At 41.8% G+C, this 21,052-nt stretch overlaps 1 protein-coding gene across 2 annotated transcripts in view; it reads left to right on the top strand.

Annotated features, from left to right (window-relative positions):
* The window catches only part of LOC135212150 (zinc finger protein 62 homolog), an 84,959-nt gene that overhangs the window by 7,383 nt on the left and 56,524 nt on the right, over nt 1-21,052 (top strand). The window contains exon 1 of one of the 2 annotated variants that reach the window (XM_064245566.1): nt 8,007-8,093. The exons of the other annotated variant lie outside the window; for it this stretch is intronic. The gene's annotated coding sequence lies outside the window, so the exon portion shown is untranslated. Of the gene's footprint in view, nt 1-8,006; nt 8,094-21,052 lie in introns of those variants that run through there. 2 annotated transcript variants of the gene reach the window in all.

Here is a 21,052-nt window from a genome sequence, read left to right as displayed (position 1 = left end):
CTGTAGTATCAAGGAAAACGAATTACGCCATAATCCTAACAACGGCATGCAGTTAAAAAATAAAAAATAAAAACTACAGACATTCCGTAAGCTAAGCACAGACTCATATCCGCAGATTTCGGTGATTATGACACTTTTCAAACACGTAAATGGGAGGGTGAGCTATCTAAATAAAGATATAACATTATCAGAATAGAATTGCAGATCGTATAGTTGCATTCGCCTCTGGTGGAAAGTTACAGTAGATTTTATATATACTGTATATATGTGTGTGTGTGTGTGTATGTGTATATATATATATATATATAATTATATATTTGTGTGCATGTACATTTAGTATATATATATATATATATATATATATATATATATATATATATATATATATATATATACTATATATAAAAACTATATATTTCAATATATGATAGCATCAATAAGGTTCCTATAGAGATCTTCATATCATCAGAGTTAGTTTATTCCGATTCGCATGATACGTCGTCAGTTTCTGGTGAAAAAAACGCGGAAAACTTCTTTTTTCTATTTTTTTTCTTTTATCGTCAGGACAGCTGTTTCGTCATTATTTGGAATTTCCAATAACCACTGATTTACTGAGATTAAGCTGGAGTTATGCCAGCGCGGTCGCTTGCTCTATGGTAAGGTGATAGGTGTGGATATGATTGGGTTTTTGTTAATGGATATGAAAGTGGTGGTCGTAAGGAAATGAAAGTTTGAACAGGCGAGATTGCAACCTCTTTAAAACCCAAGGTACCATTTGTAGAAGAAAAAGAGCTATAACGGTAAGTCCTAGCATCCAGTGAACAAGAAGAGAGAGAGAAATTATCATCCAAGAAATCTACGGGATTACAAGCCGCATTTCATTTATTCGCTTCCTTTAAGCAAAATGTTGAAGTAAACCAAAACTCTTCAGTATGACGTCATCGGTGTTTCCCTAGTCCTATCCTTACGTGCCAAGGAGACAAGAAACGATGATCTGCAGCCTCAGGATTGGACGTACAAGGTTCGCCGCAGGATTTCCCAGGTGGAAATCCTCCATTCTGTCTTGGGGACGTGGCAGAGAAAGACATTTTATCCTTGCTACAATTCTCACAGAGGATTACAACACAGAGCAGTTATACTAGCTCTCTGTTAGGGAGGCAAACCTCCTCTACAAAGTTTAAGTCATATACATATGCGGTATTTTTGTGTGTATGTAATTTATTTACAGATATCATTATACATATATATATATATATATATATATATATACAATTATAGATCATATATTATGATTATATATATACTATATTATATAATAATAAAATATTTAATATACATATTATATATGTATATTATATATTATATATATATATATATATATATAATATATCATATTATATATATGATATATATATCTATATATATATATATATATATATATATATATATATATATATTTATATATATGAATTTACAGATTTGATTACACATAAATGTACATACTTAGATATTTCTTATATGAAACCCCCTTTGAATTTATGTTTTTAAGGCCTCCTTTTCAGTTTTACTACGGCGCCAATAACCTAGACGTTGTGACGAATCAGTCTTGAAGTGGAAAAGAGGTCGATGAAGGAAAAGGAAAAATCTGGGCTCGATGAAACAGAGGGATCTATCGCTCTCACTACAGGCAAATCGTTTATGATTCAGGGCGTTGCAGGCGAATATATACGGTGTGTGTGCGCGCACCATTTGTGTCGTGTATAAAAACTCGTTGACAAGCCACTTCGATAGTTTACAGTTACGAGAGCCTACGTACGGATTCGATAATAATGGGTCCAACTGGATTACTGCCTCTATTCGTTTAGATGACTCCCGACAGATAAGATCAAGTTGGCTCTATAGTAAATAAGTGTTCATATCAAATCTTGACCTTCTTAGAATATTAGTTTTCATGATTGTTAAAGTAAGCACTGTCATTTTTGGAAGGAATTTTTTTTTTTACGATAAATAATCTTTTTGGCTAGTGACCAACATCTGTAAAACATTAGCGAGAGGACGTTCTGGAACATAACGTCGTAATTATAGTATTGGTATGAATCCCCGTTTTCCTTTTTGGTCTTCTCCCCCCCTCGCCCCCTCCAGTCCCCCCCCTCCCCCCGGCCCCCACACCCTAGTAACCACCACCACCATCTCTCTCTAATTCGTGTCTTATCCATCAATTATTTGATTGTCGTCGAGAGGAAAAATGACTGTTGACAGGAAAACGACACTAAATTAAAACAAAGAAAACATAAAGACATCACTTGGTTTCAAAGTCGTCACACTTGAGGTCTGTCAGTGCGGAGATAAGTGAGACTTCCGGTCAGTTTATGCACTGACACTTGAAGTAACAACTTAGTTACAATATAGTACTTGCAATTATAAGACTTGATAACTCGACACTTTAAAATGAGAGTCTACATAGTCTGGGTGTGAGTTTATCACTAACCGTACGGCACATAAGTCGTTTTGTATGATTTATTGTGGCAATGACACACACACACACACACACGTTACGCTCTTCCATCGTCAGTTTGACAGGAAAGTCATACTTCGTTCGCATTCCTGAAATGCTGTTTCTTGAAAACCAAGGTAATTCCTGTCTGACATCTTGTATGCTCCTTCTATCCAGCTCCTCTGGTTATGTCAACCTATTCAGTTATTTCTTTGTTCTCGCAGCCACATTCACCATCTACTCGTTCACTTTTATAAAACATGAAAGTGAATCCAACAATCACTTTTCATTTTTATCTTACCCGCCATATTATTTGTTTTTTCTGCCACATTTACGCTTAGATACATAAACAAATCGAGAAAACACTGCACTATCATAATATGCAAACATCCACCGCTACAGACTCCATTCCTGACCCGTTTTGTCATCTCACAACTTTGCATTTACGATTTTCTTCCTTTCTCTCACTTCAGAAGTTATTCCTTCCCTTAGAATTCTGAGTGGTTGTGGAAATATAACATGCTCTTGTCACAAGCGTACAACATTTTCCCCTCTGGACATTTTCCCCTCTGGACATTTCCCCTCTGGACATTTTCCCTCTGGACATTTTCCCCTCTGGACATTTTCCCCTCTGGTCATTTTCCCCTCTGGACATTTCCCCCAGACATTTTCCCCTCTGGACATTTTCCCCTCCGGACATTTCCCCCTCTGGACACCCCTTTCCCCCTGGACATTTTCCCCTCTGGACATTTTCCCCTCTGGACATTTACCTACTGTATACAATAAGAGCGAAAATGTTTGTTTCTCAAAGTCATGCATAATTTATTATAATTTTACTGAACAATAAACACTGATAAAAACATAATTTCATTAAGCATTAAAATATTCAAGTGGGATATTTAGGGTCAAATACAGAAGAAACTGTCATGAATACTAGTTTATTTTTTTTGCATTAAGGATTGAAATATTCAATACATTCATATATTTAGGGTCGAATACAATAACCAACAGCCCTCGTGATGTTTCTGCTTTTTGATGAACACTGCATCGCACCCTCTCTGCTTCAACACCAAAACAGTCAACTTCATGGCTATGGGGCACAGCTACTTTCACTTCAACCAGGGTTAAGCCTGTTGTTAATACACCTTTACATGGTTTGGTTTTTCGTTGTGTACACTCCCACCGAATACGTGTCTTTTCTGTCTCCTTTTTGTGTGTGTGTGTGTGTGTGTGTGTACGTGTAGCCTTCGTAACAAATCTTGTCTCCACCCCTGGCCGCCACTGTCCAAGTACACTGATAACGAGACTATCAACAGAATTGGCAGAACTAGCATCCTAACCACTTAAACTATCACTGAGGTAATTGAGTAACTTGCTGTATACTAGGGGGAGGGGGGGAATGTCTGGAGGGAAATATGTCCTGGGGGAAAATGACCGGGCCCCCTTGTCACAGACCCACTGAAACGTCAAACCAATAACTCTTTTCTTCTATCATAAAATGTATTCACAGTATATTACCCTCTACAGTCTATACCATACATTCACAGCATCCTCCCCATTGCATCTGTCAACTCATAAACTGCTTCTAATCCATATACCCCATTAGAGCATCTTCACTTTACTCTCAAACTTCTCTCTCAGCCACTTTAAATGAAGCGCTGGATCCACATACCGACCTCTTTATTCAGTCAAAGTACTCTTCTGCCAATCCTTGAACCTATCAAATGTCTTACTTTCTTTATCAAAATTCTGTCATACACTTTCCCTAGTATACACCGAGTAATGCCGTGCTCCTTTAGTGTTTAGTCATCTCTTCACCTTTCATCCTTGCATAGACTGAACAGATATTCTTACAGAATATTCTTCTGGAATCTTCACACCATTCAGGTATACCTCATGCATCCTTGTCGGATCTACTTATTATAACATCTAACTTTTTTTTAGTGAGTGGATGGCTATCATGAATCTGCGGGGAACAGGATATTTCTTAAGTAGGTCAGTTAAAGCATTTAGTAACACTCCTTTTAAACATATCTCTTCACGGCTGTAGTTTTTGTCAGATATGAATTTATCAAAAGCCACTATGAAGTCTAGATTGTTTTTGCGGTCTGGCATAAGGGCAAAGGATAAGCCTAAATTTAAAACTAAATGTTGATTTACAGTAAGGGGGGTGTTGGATAAGTTTAAAACTTTGTCTTGTTGCTCAAGATTATTCCATGCGCTATTGTCTATTAGGTATTAACTTGCGTAAAAGTCTGTTGGAATGGAGTCACGCTATTATAGCAGCAATGTCGGAACAGAATGAAATCAGATACCCTGTATATGTGGTCCGTGGTGAGGAGGCGAAGATTAGACTGAGTTCCATATATCATGCGTAGTACGAGAGTTCGTTTTCGTATTGGTGATTCTTTCTCCAGGAAAAATCTTGTGCGATAGAGGGAAGGGGTCCGATGCAGAGTTCATCTCCCGAATCCGTACATTTTTGGTAGTACTTGTTCTTTGAGGCATTCTTCTAAAAAGTTTTTGATTTTTATTTTTCAGCCGGTGTAATCTGATCAGTTCTTTCTCAAACTTGCGAAAAACTGGCTTGATGTCTGGCAGTGAGTGAAGAATCTTGGAAAGGCGGTTAAATTCCATAATGGGCTGAAAATACTGGTAAAAATGTTCTGTAACAACAGAATTCCATATAATAAAAGGAAGCCCATAAAAAAAAAAAACACCAATACAGAGAGAAAAGTACTATATTTCAGAGACAGCTGTCTCCCTCTTCAGGTAGATGAATGAGAAAAGTTTACAGAAAAGGTGGTATTTATACCAAGAGGTCCATCTAATATGTGTTTGTAAAACTGTCAAAGACGTAATAATACACAAAGTTTTTAGTAGTGAATTGGAGATCAATTAACTGACCATTATGATGTCCTTGTCCAAGTGGTTTAATTTTCGTTTTCATGAAATACCGAATATCCTTTTTGCTGTTATCTTATCGTGGCCTACAGAATAGAGTGTGAGACATATGAGTCCTAAGATTTCTTATTATATAATATTCCACAATGTATTAATAGGAGAGGAGATTAATAAAAGAAGTAGTAGTAAATCAAGTAAGCGCTTTCTATGGACAATGCAACAGAGGACATTGTGACAATACAGCAATAGAAGGAATTACTACTATGGAAAAAAAAACTTTGAAAAAGGAAATAGAGGCAAATTAATGAGTATACTGAAAAGACCTTAGTAAGGAATGGGAGAAGCACTGGTTGTTAAAGTTAAAGACATGATAGTACTAACTCAGCACGTATCATCAAAAGTGAAATGGAGGTAAAAAAAAAATACTACTAACGTCATAATTTAAAATATTAAGTTTAGTGAATCGGTAACACTAAGTTTTGGTGAGTAAACCAAGCATAATAGTAACTCATTTTCATAAGGCAATTGGAAAATGGCATGAGAATGTAAAGGTAGCTACATTTATTGCGCTGTCTTCACTAAAAACAATTTCAAGTACCTATTCCTGAGAGCTTACAGTAATGGCAATGGTCTCTGTGTAGATACAAAACTCACATTACTGAAATCCTAAAGAAGAATCAGCAGGGATTGGAAAGCTGACGTAAATATAATAAAAATTTCGTAGGGGGAAGAAACGGTAAATAAGAATTGGAATCAGTATAATATGAAAGAAGGAGTAATAAAGCGAAATAATAAGAGCAAAGTTTAAAAAAAGGAAAACTAGGAAATCCTTTTTGATATCGAGCAGTGTGCTCAGAACTGTGACTGTGAAGTAAACCTTCGGCGCAGGGCTGCCATTCGTACGATAATTATCGTACATTGTACGATTAAACAGCCTCTGTACGATGTACGATACCAGATCCAACTATCGTACATTTTATACGATAATTCTGGCATTTGTTTATTTTCAGATGATTAAAAAGCATTTTTTTCAAGATTAAATGTTTCTAATTGAAAATTATGAAAATGTAAAGTGACAATTTCCCTTAGGATATGTAGATAATTGTGTTTTGAGATTATTGAGATAGATAGGTTAATTGTATTGGTACCGTGTGTATTTTCTTCCCCCTCTACTCAATTACCAATAGCCGGGAGGTCATCTTATCGCTGACCCCTTTTAAGAGATACATGAGACCATATTCTCTCTCTCTCTCTCTCTCTCTCTCTCTCTCTCTCTCTCTCTCTCTCTCTCTCTCTCTCTCTCTCTCTCTCTCCGTGGAACGAGGCAATTATGCTGATATTGTAAACATCCGATCCAAATGATCTGAGTGGGGATAATTTTGTTGTGTACGGTCAGTCTCTCCCTCTCGAATCCTGACTGCGAGATTGTTCAGTAAGATCATTAATTTTAAGAAAAAAAATACGAAATAGTTTAAATACACAAACTGTTAATGGTGCTATTGGCCTCTGAGTGTATGAAAAACCAGGAAGTCCTGTGTTATGTTTACGCCATCCAAAGACATGCTTAGACGTAGGGTGACCAGGGATCCTCCTTTTGAACCCTTTGTCCTCCATTCTCCGTAACCTTAAGGAGGACGTAGATTTCCCCCCGCCCCCCTTTCTTGGGATGCGAGATTATATTCCATCGGCCACTGTATTAAATCCATTCGCAATTTTGCATCAGTCTTGATGGCAGATAGAAAACGGTTTTTACTATGGTAGTAATATTAAATCCAGCTTTGACAAGCTAAATTTCAACTGAAAAATAAGCTTGTTTTCCCCAGCTAGCCCTCAGATTGCGTTGGAAATGACAAAGAATAAACCTCTAGGCAATCAAGCTGAGAACACAAATGGGTTTTATATGTAGTACAGGAATTTCAGTAAAATCAATTTTTTTTTTTGTTAGCAGTAAAAGTTACTGTATCTATGCAGCTCTCTCTCTCTCTCTCTCTCTCTCTCTCTCTCTCTCTCTCTCTCTCTCTCTCTCTCTCTCTCTCTCTCTCTCTCTCTCTATATATATATATATATCTATATATATATATAATATATATATATATATATAATATATATATATATATATATATACAAACATGTGAGGTGTCCTCCTTTTTGGAAATTTAGAAATGGCCACCTACTTAGACGTTTAAAAAATTTAAAAAAAAAAACCAAGTTCACGGCTGTATGATAATGCAGCCTATAGTAAAAACTTTAAAAAAAAAAAAAAAAAAAAAAACAACTATAATTTTGGTAAAGAACATTCTTTAATTTGGTTTATTGTTTTGCTATGCACAATGTATGATGTAGGGTTTCAGTTCATATATTTATTCTCTGTAAAATTTCACATGTTTTTTATAATGAGACAGTAGAGTTTGTATAAAGATATTCATGTATTTATTTTGATACCAAGAAATGTTGTTGATTACTGTAGAGCATAGTATAATGATAAAAAGATACGATAATTTTTCACATGCATACGATATATTTTTGCGATAATTTTGTTGGAGAAAAAAACGATAATTTTAAACCGTCTGTACGATAAGTTGGTCATGAAAATCTGGCAGCCCTGCTTCGGCGTTTAGGAACCATCCTAATTTTCAAACGCAAAATGACCCTTGGCTTCGATGGACTTTTAAGCTAAGCTATAAATGCGATGGCAGTGAGTATGATTCCTCTCCTTCCTCTTTTATAACCAAAACCCAGTATTTTTTTCTGTAGATATATTAATTTCGAGTTAATTTTTTGAGAATTTGCTCGGGCCTAGCTTATGGTAGGAGGTAGCTAGGTACGCTAAGTACATAGGGACCGATTCAGTACCGAATTTACTTTACAAAACTCATATTTACTAAAAAAAAAATCTTATTCCACATCGCCATACAATACGAAAAGACTGGTGAAAATACCCTCTTGGGTTAGCAAAGCCCCCTCCCCCCCAACCACCTCTGCAAGGTTAGGTTAGGAGGGATATGGTAGTTCTAGCCTAGGTAATAACGCAGCGTCGGGTATTTCTTTGGAAATTACAGTTTCCCGTATATAGCGTAGTATTTGGGTTCCTTCTTAAGAATTTGCCGTAATTTTTTGGGGGGCCGCGACTGTAATTACGTATAAGCCCCAGGGGACAGTACTACTTAACATGGCGAAATACATTGGATGTCCCCAATCCCTAGAGGCTGTCGTATTCGCGGGACTGTTCCTTGCAGTCCGTGCGGAGGTATTGCCCAGAATTACCTAGGATAGGTATAGTAGCTACCTATTCCCGTATACCTAGGCTAAACAACCAAGCCAATGCCCGTGATCTGCTTTTAAGGTGATAACAACGCATGGAAATACATATACTACTACCTTATGCAACTCACCTGGCCTCTACGCTAGCGCGGCCACCATCCCAAAAAAGTACTTTAACACGCTCTGTAACCCAGGATAGACTTTGGTCAAAAGCCAGCATTCATGGAAGCAACACCTCAAGACCTCTATTTTCCCCTCAGTCAGGTTTTTCTTCCAAGTCACAAATTAAGGCCATCATTTCAGATTTTCTGTAAGGTGGTCGCGCTATGGTATTTTACCCTACTACTAACTTGTGCAACTCTTCTGTGTCTGTACCATAATACGTTTTCCCATCACTCGTTGCAAACCATTTGTCATTGTGGCCCCCCTCCCATAGGCCTATTGAGCAGTTATTTGGGACCCCAGTTATGAGCCAGAGTTCTTGGGTGAGGGAAAACCAGAAACAAAAGCAGCGCTATGGAGGAAATTCACAAAACTTGAAAGTGTGGCCTAGCAAGAAGTACATGCACTGACCAGGCTAACCCATTTATGCAATACACTAGTTAACTAATGATGTAGATCAGGGGTATTCAACCTCTTTTCACACATCGTACCCTTTGGGTATTTTTAATGTCACACTAGGTTCCTCCCTCCATCCAATGAGTCTTACTATTGTAGAGGACCAAGAGTTTGTATAGTGTATAGGAACAAATCACAATTTTTAAAAGCATCCTAACAACTGTACAAACCTGAGATCCTTTACATATTAGGCCCACTTCATGCCACCCCTCTATCTGAACCTGGACTAAAAGGCAAACTGGAATGTTTACATCCAGACAGGCGGGTCTCCTCCCCTATTGGCCATTAGTTACTGCCTTGGATGGTAGTTACTGCCTAACCACCTTGTTCAAGAGTTTTAACCCCTTCAGCACTGGGATGTACACGTGTACGTCTTTTGCGGTACTGTAATATAAGACCGCGACGTACATGTGTACGTCTTTCAACCCTCCTCAAAAAGCAAAGCGTTTTTTTTTCACCTTGGATGGTTTCCAGACACAGTATTGTGTACGAGAGAGGTTATTATTAAAGAAAGGAGTTTTACCAGCCCAATGAGTCAAACTTGACTCTCACAGGGAGAGGTGTTGAAGCTCCACCCACAATTCATTCTAACCAATGAACGTCCGATGGACGTCGTGACGTCATTTTCATATGGGATATTAGGAGGGTTACTGGCCAACATATGCCAGTGCGCCTCAGTCTATTATCTGAGAAGGATGATTACGATTTTGTCTGTAAACCATGTATATTTGAATTCTAAACCTTTTTCCCTTTTGATTGCAGTTATTTTATGTTTTTTTTCAGTATCATGTCAGATGATAGTGTTTCAGAGTCAGGGTCTGAGTACCTGCCAGATCTATCAGATAATTAGTGATAATTTCTTAGAGGTTGACAGTGACAACGAGTGTTTGGAAGACATTGAACCTCTTGTCGATGAAGGTTGGCGGTTCATAACTGATCCGTCTTGTGACTTGCGCCCAGACCCAGTCCCCCCCCCCCCCCTGATTCACGGAGGATGACAATGGGATTCCTGCTTACACACCAGATTTCACCTGCTTACGTGATGTTTTTATTTCTATGTAAAAATATATTTTTATATATACGTAATTGTAGATATTTTTTAAACAATTTGTTTTCACGGAATTGTGAATTTCTTAACATTATTACTATTATTACTGTGTTATTATTATTATTATTATTATTACCAGTGCCGTAAACATTCATTGATGTATACGCTGTTTCTGTATGAAACCTAGGAATAAACTGTTTCAGTAAGAAAAACTATACTGCTGTTACCACTAACTATTTTACTAATACTTTACTACTTTTTCTGCTACTTTATTTATTTCTACTACTTACTACTATTTCTACTACTTTATAACAGTTCCTACTTCTGCAATTAGTTTTTCCACTAAATATTCCTATTTTTTCCGATATTCTTACTATATATAATAATTTTTTGACAATGGGTAAAAAACATTCATGTCCGTATACACAATGTTTTCATATTAGAATATAAAGGAAAAATATGAATAACATAAAATTTAGTGGGAGCAAGTAATGATTGATACTTGCGGTTGACGGGGTCTCATGCGGTATGTAAGCATTTGCAGCAATGCAGCAGGCCGGTGGCAAAGGGGTTAAAGGCTGTGTTTCAGCTTCTTTTGTACACCTATAAGGCAGTTAGAGATGGTTTGGATCAGTTAGCCTGCCTTTTGCTCCATGGGGGTCCCCTTAAAAGCAAGAACTTTGGTGTTCATCCACTACTAAAGGGGTTGCAGTTACTCAAAAGTAGGCCCTCTTGTTTTCATCCTTCAGTAAGTTGCATTTGTTCCCTCTAGCCTATGTGAAGGAGGTTCTGTCTGCCTTACATAAGAATTCGATGCACAACTTACTAGCTCAATCATCAAAGCATCTGCAAGCGACTTTTGCTGCTCTTTCAAAGATTTTTAATTTCACCTTTGCAACAACCCTTTCGAGGAGGAAAGTCATGTCCTCAAGAGAGATCCCCTCCCCAACCTTTAAGAAGTCTTCCACCAAGACTTCCTCCAAGTGTGTCCCAATCTTTGGCGCTCCTGTCGGTGCCAGACTGCACCTATTTTAGGAGGAATGGAGTCATAAGGGGGAAAAACCCTGAGTGGTTCAGGTTCTTCAAAGATGCTACTTCATTCCTTTCAAGTCTCCCATCTCCTTGGCAACTTACTCTGTAGGATCAGAGAGTTTTATTGACTGGCAGAAGCAGTACAGTCTCTTATCAGGAAAGTTCAAGGTCCTTTCCAAGACCTGGATTTGTTCTTTCACCTTTAGATTATTATGGACTTCCTTGACTTCCAGGAGCACCTGACATCCCTCAATTTCCCCTCGCATGATGCCCAGCTCCTCTGGCGCCAACTCATGCTCCTAGTGTCGGCCAGCTCCTAACTCGCCCGGCACTCGGCTCCTCTGGTGCCAAATCATACTCCAAGTGTCAACCAGCTCCCAAGCCTCTAGCTCGTCTAGTGCCGGCTACAGTCTGGCTCTAGCACTTGCTACAGGCACCCAGTAGTGCTTCCCAGCTCGAAAGTAGTATAGAGAGCTCTCTGTCTAGTTGGAGTTTTTCAGGATTTCCCCGAGCTAAACAGGAATCAGACAACCATCCATAACCTAGGGAGTTATTGCAAGAACCTGTCTCTTCCTCTGACTATACGTGTTGTCTTCCATTTTATATGGACTAATTTTGAGGCACTCAGTGTTGTGGGGTGTTTTTTGCCTACTTTGAAGCGAAGCCAAGTACATCACAACAGCCTCTACTTCCTCAGTATTAAGACGCCATATGCTTTGTACCTTTTTTTTTATCAACCTACCAGAAACTTAAGCGAACTCTTCTTCATATTTTTTTATGAAATCTTTGTGTCAAATTTTTTTCAATACCTCAGACCATTTTGAGTGACTAGCAAGGCGTCGCAGAAGGAAGCACAGGATGTTCTACTATCTCTCACCTTTTCAGTAAGGTGCTGAGTTTGGAGAGTCACGGGGTACAATGTACCTGGAGCACCCACCACTCTCAGTGGATGGGGCATGACTTTATTTTAGTGTAGGTATCAGTGTTTTCTGTTTTTTTTTTAGTGCTATGCCCAAGGCAAGGGTAGCACCTTCCATGCTTTGCTGGCAGTTGGAGCACTTCCCTAGCTGCAAAGTTCCCCTTGAGTAGCAGGCAACCCTTGGTTATGCCGCCACGCCACTAAGAGTTAAGTTGAGCACCAACCACAGGCAGTATCCATCTGTAGTAGCTCTCTTAACTGATAGGAAACGAGAAGCATTGTTTTTCAGTGCTAGCAACTTTTCTATTTCAAATTAATTAAATGAATTATGTTTTGGAGTAGAATATGTCCATAATCCCACCTTTCAATTTGGAATCAGCTATGTAATTACTGGGTAAGTCAAATATACAATAATGATATTTATACAATAAAATCCCAGGTTTGTTCATGCAACTTACCTGGTCAGATTATATATAGCTGAAATTAATTCCGACGACCGACCAGAATTTAAAACTTACGGACACACGTAGTGGGAGTCAGGTGGTGGTTAGTACCCATTCCCCGCCGCTGGGAGGCGGGAGGTATCAGGAACCATTCCCATTTTCTATCCATAATTTTTCTGTTCGCGGTGGGTTGTGAACATCTGTTTACAGCACCTCCGTCTGGATTTGGAAACTTTTAAGGCTACTTGAGTATCCCTTTGGTTGCTTTTTGGATTAATTGACTTGGATCGGTGGCTAGGCACACGTATTAGTGGATTGATTTGATTTGGTTTGGATTTCTCTTGGATAATATGTCAGAGGTCTAGTACAGCTAGCGCTAGATTTTGCTCTAGGACTGATTGTAGAGGTAGGCTACTGAAAGCTTCAGTAGACACATACGGTATGTAAGGGTTGCAGGGAGCATGAAGTGTGTATGAAAGCCAGTTGCAAGGAGTGCGAAAGATTAACAAATTCTGAGTGGAAGGCGTTATGAGACCTATCTTAGGAAACTAGAAAAGGAGGAGGTTATTAAGGAGGTCTTCCATTCCAGGAGTGTTTCAGGTGTGCAATAAATTAATGTTTCTCCATGTTAAACCCTCCTCTGTTAATTATTTCTAAACCCGTAAACCCGTAGTGTTGCCTCCGGGCCCTGAAACAGTGTCAGTAGAGAGTAATACTTTGTCGTTAATTTTGGAGTCGATTCGAAATTTAGAATCGAAAGTTGTTGGCTCTTGAGAGCAAACAAAAGTGCATGTGCAGAAGTGCAGTGATACCCCTTGTGTAAGTGGAGGGTGCGTCAGATCGGCTCGTTTCGCCTCTAGGCCTGGACCTCTGCTTGACTCCCAGGACCCGGGGAGGGAGCATGTCGAAAGCCTAAGGAGGGTTACAAGGAACCCCACCGATCTGGCGTGCCTTCGGCAGTTACTGATGAAAATCCCCAGACTGCAGGGAGCCAGTGGCGCGTGCACGTCTCCTCAAGGAGTGTTTTTCGTCATCGGAGGCTTCATCCCCACGTAAAGGGTGGAGTTCTCACGGTGCTTCCCAGTCTGCTGAAAAAGGACGGCGCGTGTTGGTGAGCTTCACGTCCAAGTTCTCTGGAACTGCGATCTTATCCTGACAGTGAGTTCGCTGCTTTTCCACCGCAGAAAAGGCGTAGAGAGTCTTCGGACCTGGATTCGGGTAATTCGTGCGAGCGATACAGTCGCTCTAGAGCTCGGGAGGAGGCCGTGCCTGGGAGGAGGAGGGAGGCGTCCCCTCGCCGCTCTCCTGCTCACAGGATCAGTCCCTCCCCAGAGCAGGAAGATTCGCCAACCAAGAGGATGCTTCAGTCACTGCAGCAAAACAATTCTTAGGACGCTCTTGCTTCTAGAGAGTCTCTTCCGCGTCATCGTAGGAAGGACGAGAAGCTTCTGTGAAGAAGTCAAGACCTTCTCTTTCACCTCGCTCGCCTCTATCTTCGTTCGAGTCTCCCTCTAGAGTTCGTTCTGCTCCCCAGCAGCTCTCTAGAGGAGGTGAGAAGTTTGTTTCTCGCTCTCAGGATGAGGTTTCACCCGCTCGCACGTTTTCGAATGTTCGTAAGCGAGCTGTGGACGCTGAGCGCGCTTCCGTTGCCGCCAAACGCGCACCTGTTGTTGATAAACGTGCACCAGTGGACGACGGGCGCGCGCTGGCGGCCGCTCGGCGCGCGCCAGTGGACGCCAAGCGTGCACGAGTGGATGCTCGGTGGGCGCCAGGCATGCATTAGTAGATGCCGAGCGCGCACCTGTCGGCGCCAAATGTGTGGCTTCGGAGCGCCAAGCGCGCGCATAGTGGACGCCAGTTCTCACCAACGCAAGTTCAGGTGGAAGAGGGAACCCTACCTGTTCGTCATATTCTTCAGGATTACCTCCAACTTCTCCAGTTTCTGAGGAAGGAGTTAGCGATGATTTAGTCGAAGCAGAGGAAGAGCAGCAGCCAGCTCCTGTCTCATCGGACTACAAAGTTTTGACGCGTCTTCTACAGTCGGAGTTTGGAGAAACTTTCCAACCGGAAGCCCCTCGTACTCCCCCTTCTCAATTTTCTTCTTTTAAAGCATCGAAGGCATCGGGGTTCGTTAAAATGAAGAAGTCGCTTTCCACGAAGCAAGCGTTCCGGAAAATCCACGATTGGATGGAGAAGAGGAAAGCGTCAGGCAAGTCCTCTTTTGCTTTGCCGCCATCAAGACTCTGCGGTAAATGGGGGCATGTGGTACGAGACGGGAGAGAGGACGTAGGCGTTAAACTACCAGCCTCTGCTCAGGGTGATGTTTCGGGAACATCGTGGACGCTTCCAGAAGAGCCCTTCTGTCTTCATCAAAAGTCACTTGGACTCATAACGAGTTCGACTTCCATCTAAAAGGCCCTCTTCAGGACTCTAGAGGTCTTCAACTTTCTCGACTGGTGTCTTGGAGTTTTGGATGCAAGGTCAAGGAGTTCTGATACCATTAGTCTGGGGAGCTGTCCAGTGTACTGTCTTGTATGGACAAGGCCGTCAGGGATGGTTCTGAGGAGTTGGCTACTCACTTTAGCTCGGGGATTATCAAGAAGAGAGCACTCTTCGTAACTTCACAGCCAAATCGTCTCTCCAGCGCAAAAGGCGGACTTGCTCTTCGCTCCGTTTTCAGACCATCTCTTCCCCCAGACTATTGGTTAAGGACATAGCATTGAGCCTTCAGGAGAAGTCAACGCAAGATCTTCTAGCTCAGTCTTCTAGAAGACCAGCAGCTGCTTCTTCTTCTGGCGTTTCTTTTACCAAGAAACCGAAGCCCTTTTGTGCTGGATCTTCCTCGAAAACAGCCTCTCGAGGAAGAGGCTCTTCCAGATGGGAAAAACCCCTGCTCCGTCAAAGAGTAGGAAGTGATGTTTGGAAGTCCTTCAGACGCCGGTAGGAGCCAGGCTTCTTCTGTTCGCGAAAGCCTGGGAAGAGAGAGATGCCGACCCTTGGTCGCTTAGATATTGTGAGGAAGGGATACAGGATTACGTTCTTGAAGTCACCCCCGCCTATCCTCACCAAAGGATTTGTCTCCCTCGTATCGAGGAGAGAAACAGAAAGTGCTTTTCGATCTGCTAGAACAAATGATCAAGAAGCAAGTGGTGGAACAGGTCTTCGACCTGAATCTCCAGGCTTTTACAACCGTCTGTTCCTAGTGCCGAAACAGTCGGGGGGGTGGGACGACCCCGTCCTCGATGTCAGCAGCTAAACCTCTTCGTCACAAAGAAAAAATTCAAGATGGAGACACCTCAATCTGTGCTGTCAGCTTTAAGACCGGGGGATTGGTGGTCTCATAGAACCTCCAGGACGCGTATTTTCACGTCCCCATCCATCCCCAATCAAGGAAATACTTGCGATTTGTCCTGAAGGGGAAGGTATTCCAATTCAGGGCACTTTGCTTCGGTCTGACCACAGCGCCGATGGTGTTTTCACCATTCTGATGAAGAACGTGGCAAGGCGGCTTCATCTGGAGAATATAAGGATCTCTCTCTACCTAGACGACTGGCTTATTCGAGCTTCATCGCGAGACCGGTGTCTGGAGGACCTGCACACGACCATGTCATTAGCGAAGTCCCTGGGGCTTCTGGTAAACCTCGAAAAGTCACATTTGACTCCTTCTCAATCCTTAGTCTATACTGGGGATTCAGATGGACTCAGTGCTTTTCGGGCTTTTCCAAGTCCCAGGGGCGACAACTTCAATGCTTGGAAAAAGTGGCGACCTTTCTGGGGAAGGAAACATGCTCGGTGAGGGAATGGATGAGTCTGCTGGGGACCATTTCCTCACTGGAGAAGTTTGTTTCTCTGGGAAGGTTGCACCTCAGACCTCTTCAATTCTTCCTAGCCAACAATTGGAAGAACAAAACAAGATCTGGAGGCGATCTTGTGCTTAACGAGAGAGGTGAAGGATCACCTAAGTTGGTGGTCAGATCCACGGAAGCTCGCAGAAGGGCTCTCTCTCAAACTTCGGAAACCCCAGACCTAGTGTTGTTTTCCGACGCGTCGTCCACGGGTTGGGGAGCAACACTAGGAGGGAAAGAAGTGTCAGGCACCTGGAGAGGGGAACAGGTGTCCTGGCACATCAATCTGAAAGAGCTATCAGTGATTTACCTGGCGCTCAGGTTCTTCCAGGAGGAAATCTCCGGCAAAGTCATTCAGATCAACTCGGACAACACCACAGCACTGGCATACCTAAGAAATCAAGGGGGAACTCACTCGCCTTCTCTGTTTGCCATCGCAAAGGAACTCCTGTTATGGGCGAAAGCGCAAGACGTCACTATCCTGACAAGGTTCGTGTTGGAGTACAGAATATTCAAGCGGACCTTCTCAGTCGACGAGGACAGCTTCTGCCGACAGAAGTGGACCCTTCACCGGGAGGTTTGCCAGTCGCTGTGGAACCTGTGGGGTTGGTCCGCAGGTGGATGTCTTTGCAACTTCCAGGACGAAAAGACTTCAGCTGTATTGCTCCCCAGTTCTGGACCCGGGAGCAGTCGCAGTAGACGCCCTACTTTGGAGTTGGTCGGGTCTAGACCTATACGCTTTTCCCCCGCTCAGATCCTCGGGGAAGTGATGAGGAAGTTCGCGGAATCGGAAGGAGCGAGGATGACACTCCTCGCCCCCTTCTGGCCAGCAGCCGACTGGTTCACAGAGGTGATGTCCTTCTTGGGTAGACTTTCCGAGGGACTCTGCCCGTAAGGAAAGATACTACTCAGACAGCCCCACTTCGAGAGGTACCACACAAAAACCTCCCCGCTCTGAGTCTGACTGCGTTCAGACTATCAAGAAGTTGGCCAGAGAGAGGGGTTTTTCAAGACCTGTGGCGAAGGCGATTGCCACCGCAAAGGAGCCCTCCTCAATCACTCGTACCAATCGAAGTGGGCTGTCTTCAGATCCTGGTGCAGGAAGAAGGGCATTCCTCCACCACAACCTCTGTGAGCCAGATAGCTGACTTCCTTCTTTATCTGAGAGAGGAAGTGAAGTTAGCTGTTCAACTATTAAAGGCTACAGGAGCGTGCTTTCTGTAGTCTTCAGGCACAGAGGACTCGATTTGACTAATAATAGAGACCTTCATGATCTCATTAGATCTTTCGAGACTAAGAAGGTCATACAGCCTAAAGTACCCTCGTGGAACTTGGATGTGGTGCTCAAGTTCTTGATGTCAAGTCACTTCGAACCGCTTCATTCAGTTTCTCTAGGATCTGACAAAGAAAACGATCTGGGTTAGCGAAATCCAGGCCATTAGCAAGCAGATTGGGTTTCGGACAATAATGCGATTTGTCTTTAAGTCCTGCGTCTTAGCAAAGAACGAGAATCCTTCCAACCCGTGGCCGAGGACCTTTGAAATCAAAGGGTTGTCAGAAATGTATGGGAAAGAACGTGAGAGATTCCTGTGTCCTGTCAGGGCTCTAAAGTTCTACTGCAGAGAATAAAGCTTGCAGAGGTTGTTGCGTCTGATAAGTTGTGGTGTTCAGTGAGGAAGCCTGATCTTCCTATGTCGAAGAAACGCCACTGGAGTTCTTCATAAGAAGTACGATTAAAGAAGCTCATGATAAGTGCAGTGATAGTGATTTGAAGCTTCTGAAAGTGAAAAGCTCACGAGGTGAGAGCTATTGCTACTTCGGTAGCTTTTCACAAAAATATGGCACTCAAAGATATTAATTTGAATGCCACATTTTGGAGAAGCAATTCGGTGTTTCGCTTCACACTACCTGCGGGAGGTGAAAGTGACATACGAAAATTGCTTCTCCCTCGGACCATACATTGCTGCAGACACTGTTTTTGGGGGCAGGAGGTAACACTCATCCTATCCTTTAGGGATTAGGGGGGTTTTTAACTTGTGTTTTAGTTGCGGGGTGACCGCCTGGGGCGGGTCTCCCTTCCATTAGCTTAGTTAAGTGGGATTACCTTTGGTAAACTAAGCCAGGTGGTTGTATTTTTGCCTCGTTGCCCTCATTAGTATGGTTCATGGTCTAGTCACGTCGTGGTCTCGCCCTGTTGACAGATCATCTGGAGTGCACCAGCTACATAGGTCTCTACCGTTGCTGGAACTAATAGTAGCACAAGCAGACTTACGTGGCAGAATAATCACGAAGCCAGCTATGCTAATAGGTAAGGAACCAAGATATCAAATATCTGCATATATGTGTTTCCTAAATCCTCTATTCTGTCTCTCCACCACAAAGGTGGGATTCAGCTATATATATATCTGACAGGTAAGTTGCATGAACAAAATGATATTGTAATGATACAATTAAGTTTGTTCATACTTACCTGGCAGATATATATAATTAATTACCCACCCACCTCCCCTCAGGAGACAGTGGAAATAAAAATTATGAATAGAAAATGGGAATGGTTTCCTGATATCTGCTCCCAGCCGACGGGGAATGGGTACTAACCACCTGACTCCCACTACGGTGTGTCGTAAATTTTAAATTCTGTCGGTCGTCGGAATTATCAGCTATATATATATCTGCCAGGTAAGTATGAACAAACTTAATTGTATCATTACAATATCATTTTTGTATATACTACTTACCCAGTAGTTACATGATCAGAGCCCTCCCTCATCCCCTCTGATGGACATTATGCATAAAACAGAATAAGGTGATTAGCTAAGTTGTTCCTAATATATTGCTGTTACAGGTAATCACTGTATATGTAGTACCTACACTGAGCAATCGAAGTGGTACCCACGAAATTTGAATTTAGGCTCCTGTTATGTACCAACTATAGCTCTGTAATTACTGGGTAAGTTCAGGCAGTCCCTGGTTATTGGGGAGGTTCCGTTCTCGGTGGGGAGCTGATAAGTGAAAACCGACGTTAACCAAAACTCAGCGATTATGGCGCCAATAACTAGTCAATGGCATCAATAATAGGTTAATGGCATCAATAACTGGTTAATGGCACCTCTGTTAGGTGTGTTATGGCACCTTAACTATTTTTTGTGGCGCCATTATGGACTGATATCACAAACTACATGTTATGGCACCATAAATTGCCGCTGTTTATGGCGCTAGACAATCGCCAATAACCAAGCTTGACGATAACCAGCGACTGCCTGTATATACAAAACTTAATTTTATTGTAAAAATATAATTTCTGGGCTCAACCTGTGCCGCTCCGTGAAATGTCTCCTTATAGCATCATTTCTAAGGTAATAAAACTGCTATATATACCAGAGAAAAAAGTTGCATGAATGCCGGGGCATATGCCTAGCTCGCTCACCCATATAGGGTGTCGGTATAGTAACTGGTGGCGTTGAAAAACCACTCTCAGAGGTCTCTTACCAATTAGTTATCTCCTCTCCCAACATCCCCCGTTACTACGAGGTGCCGTTCTACATCCCACTACTGCCCGCCACCCCTCTACCACCCATGCGTACCTAAACATTCCTTTCAATAGCATCGTACGAAGTACTACTGTTTTTTTTTTCGTTTTTGTTTGTTGATTTTTTGTGCTTGATTTCATAATGTCGGACCTCCTAGAAGCTTCCACTACTAAGTTGAGTACTACTATTGATTGTGCTATGCACTGAAGTTGCGTTCTCTTTATCATAGGTATTTCCTACGAGAATATGATCTTGATCAAGGATAGTAGATATCCGACCCAGTCGGCCATTTTGATGTCGCTACTTCACGGAGCTTTGTTTACATGTTGATTGACCATTAGTTCCTCATACTAATGGCAATCATTTTTGTCCTAGACATATGGAAATAAATGCACTTTTAATATTTTGATAATTTTTATACGATGTTTACGTGGGTTTTAGATATTTAGTGATTTGGCATACACTGGGCTACGGTCCGCCAGCATTACATGTTCGAGTCATATCCTACTTTAGGGAGTTTCCCTTGGTTTACAACTTTTGAGCGTAATTTATCTTTGCATCTTAAATCGGCAACCACCCGATTTCGTAGAGTATTATTAAGAGTGATATAGCCTACCTGACCATATCGGTATCTCACACCCGATGTTGGAGACCTAGGCTATTCTCGCTCGGCTTAATTTTTGTCTAGCTTAATATTATGTTGTATTCGTTGTGTGCCATTATTACCTAATTATCTATTATTCACTTTAATTTTGGTCATTTAGTTTTGTAAGCTACATATCTCTGGTTCAATTGGATCTTTATCATCGGTAGGGTTGTCCCACCTGACTGGTCATATGGTCCACTTGACCGCGACGAACCAGTTCGCTCTGCCGCTCCCGCCTAGTACCACCTTCGGGGAGATACCTTTTATCACACGATTCAGGTTACTTTTAGGCTTTAGTTATAGTCTATATCG

This window comes from Macrobrachium nipponense, chromosome 40, assembly GCF_015104395.2.
Source record: "Macrobrachium nipponense isolate FS-2020 chromosome 40, ASM1510439v2, whole genome shotgun sequence".
Classification (NCBI taxonomy): Eukaryota; Metazoa; Arthropoda; class Malacostraca; order Decapoda; family Palaemonidae; genus Macrobrachium; species Macrobrachium nipponense.
This window is presented reverse-complemented; position numbering and strand designations above follow the sequence as displayed.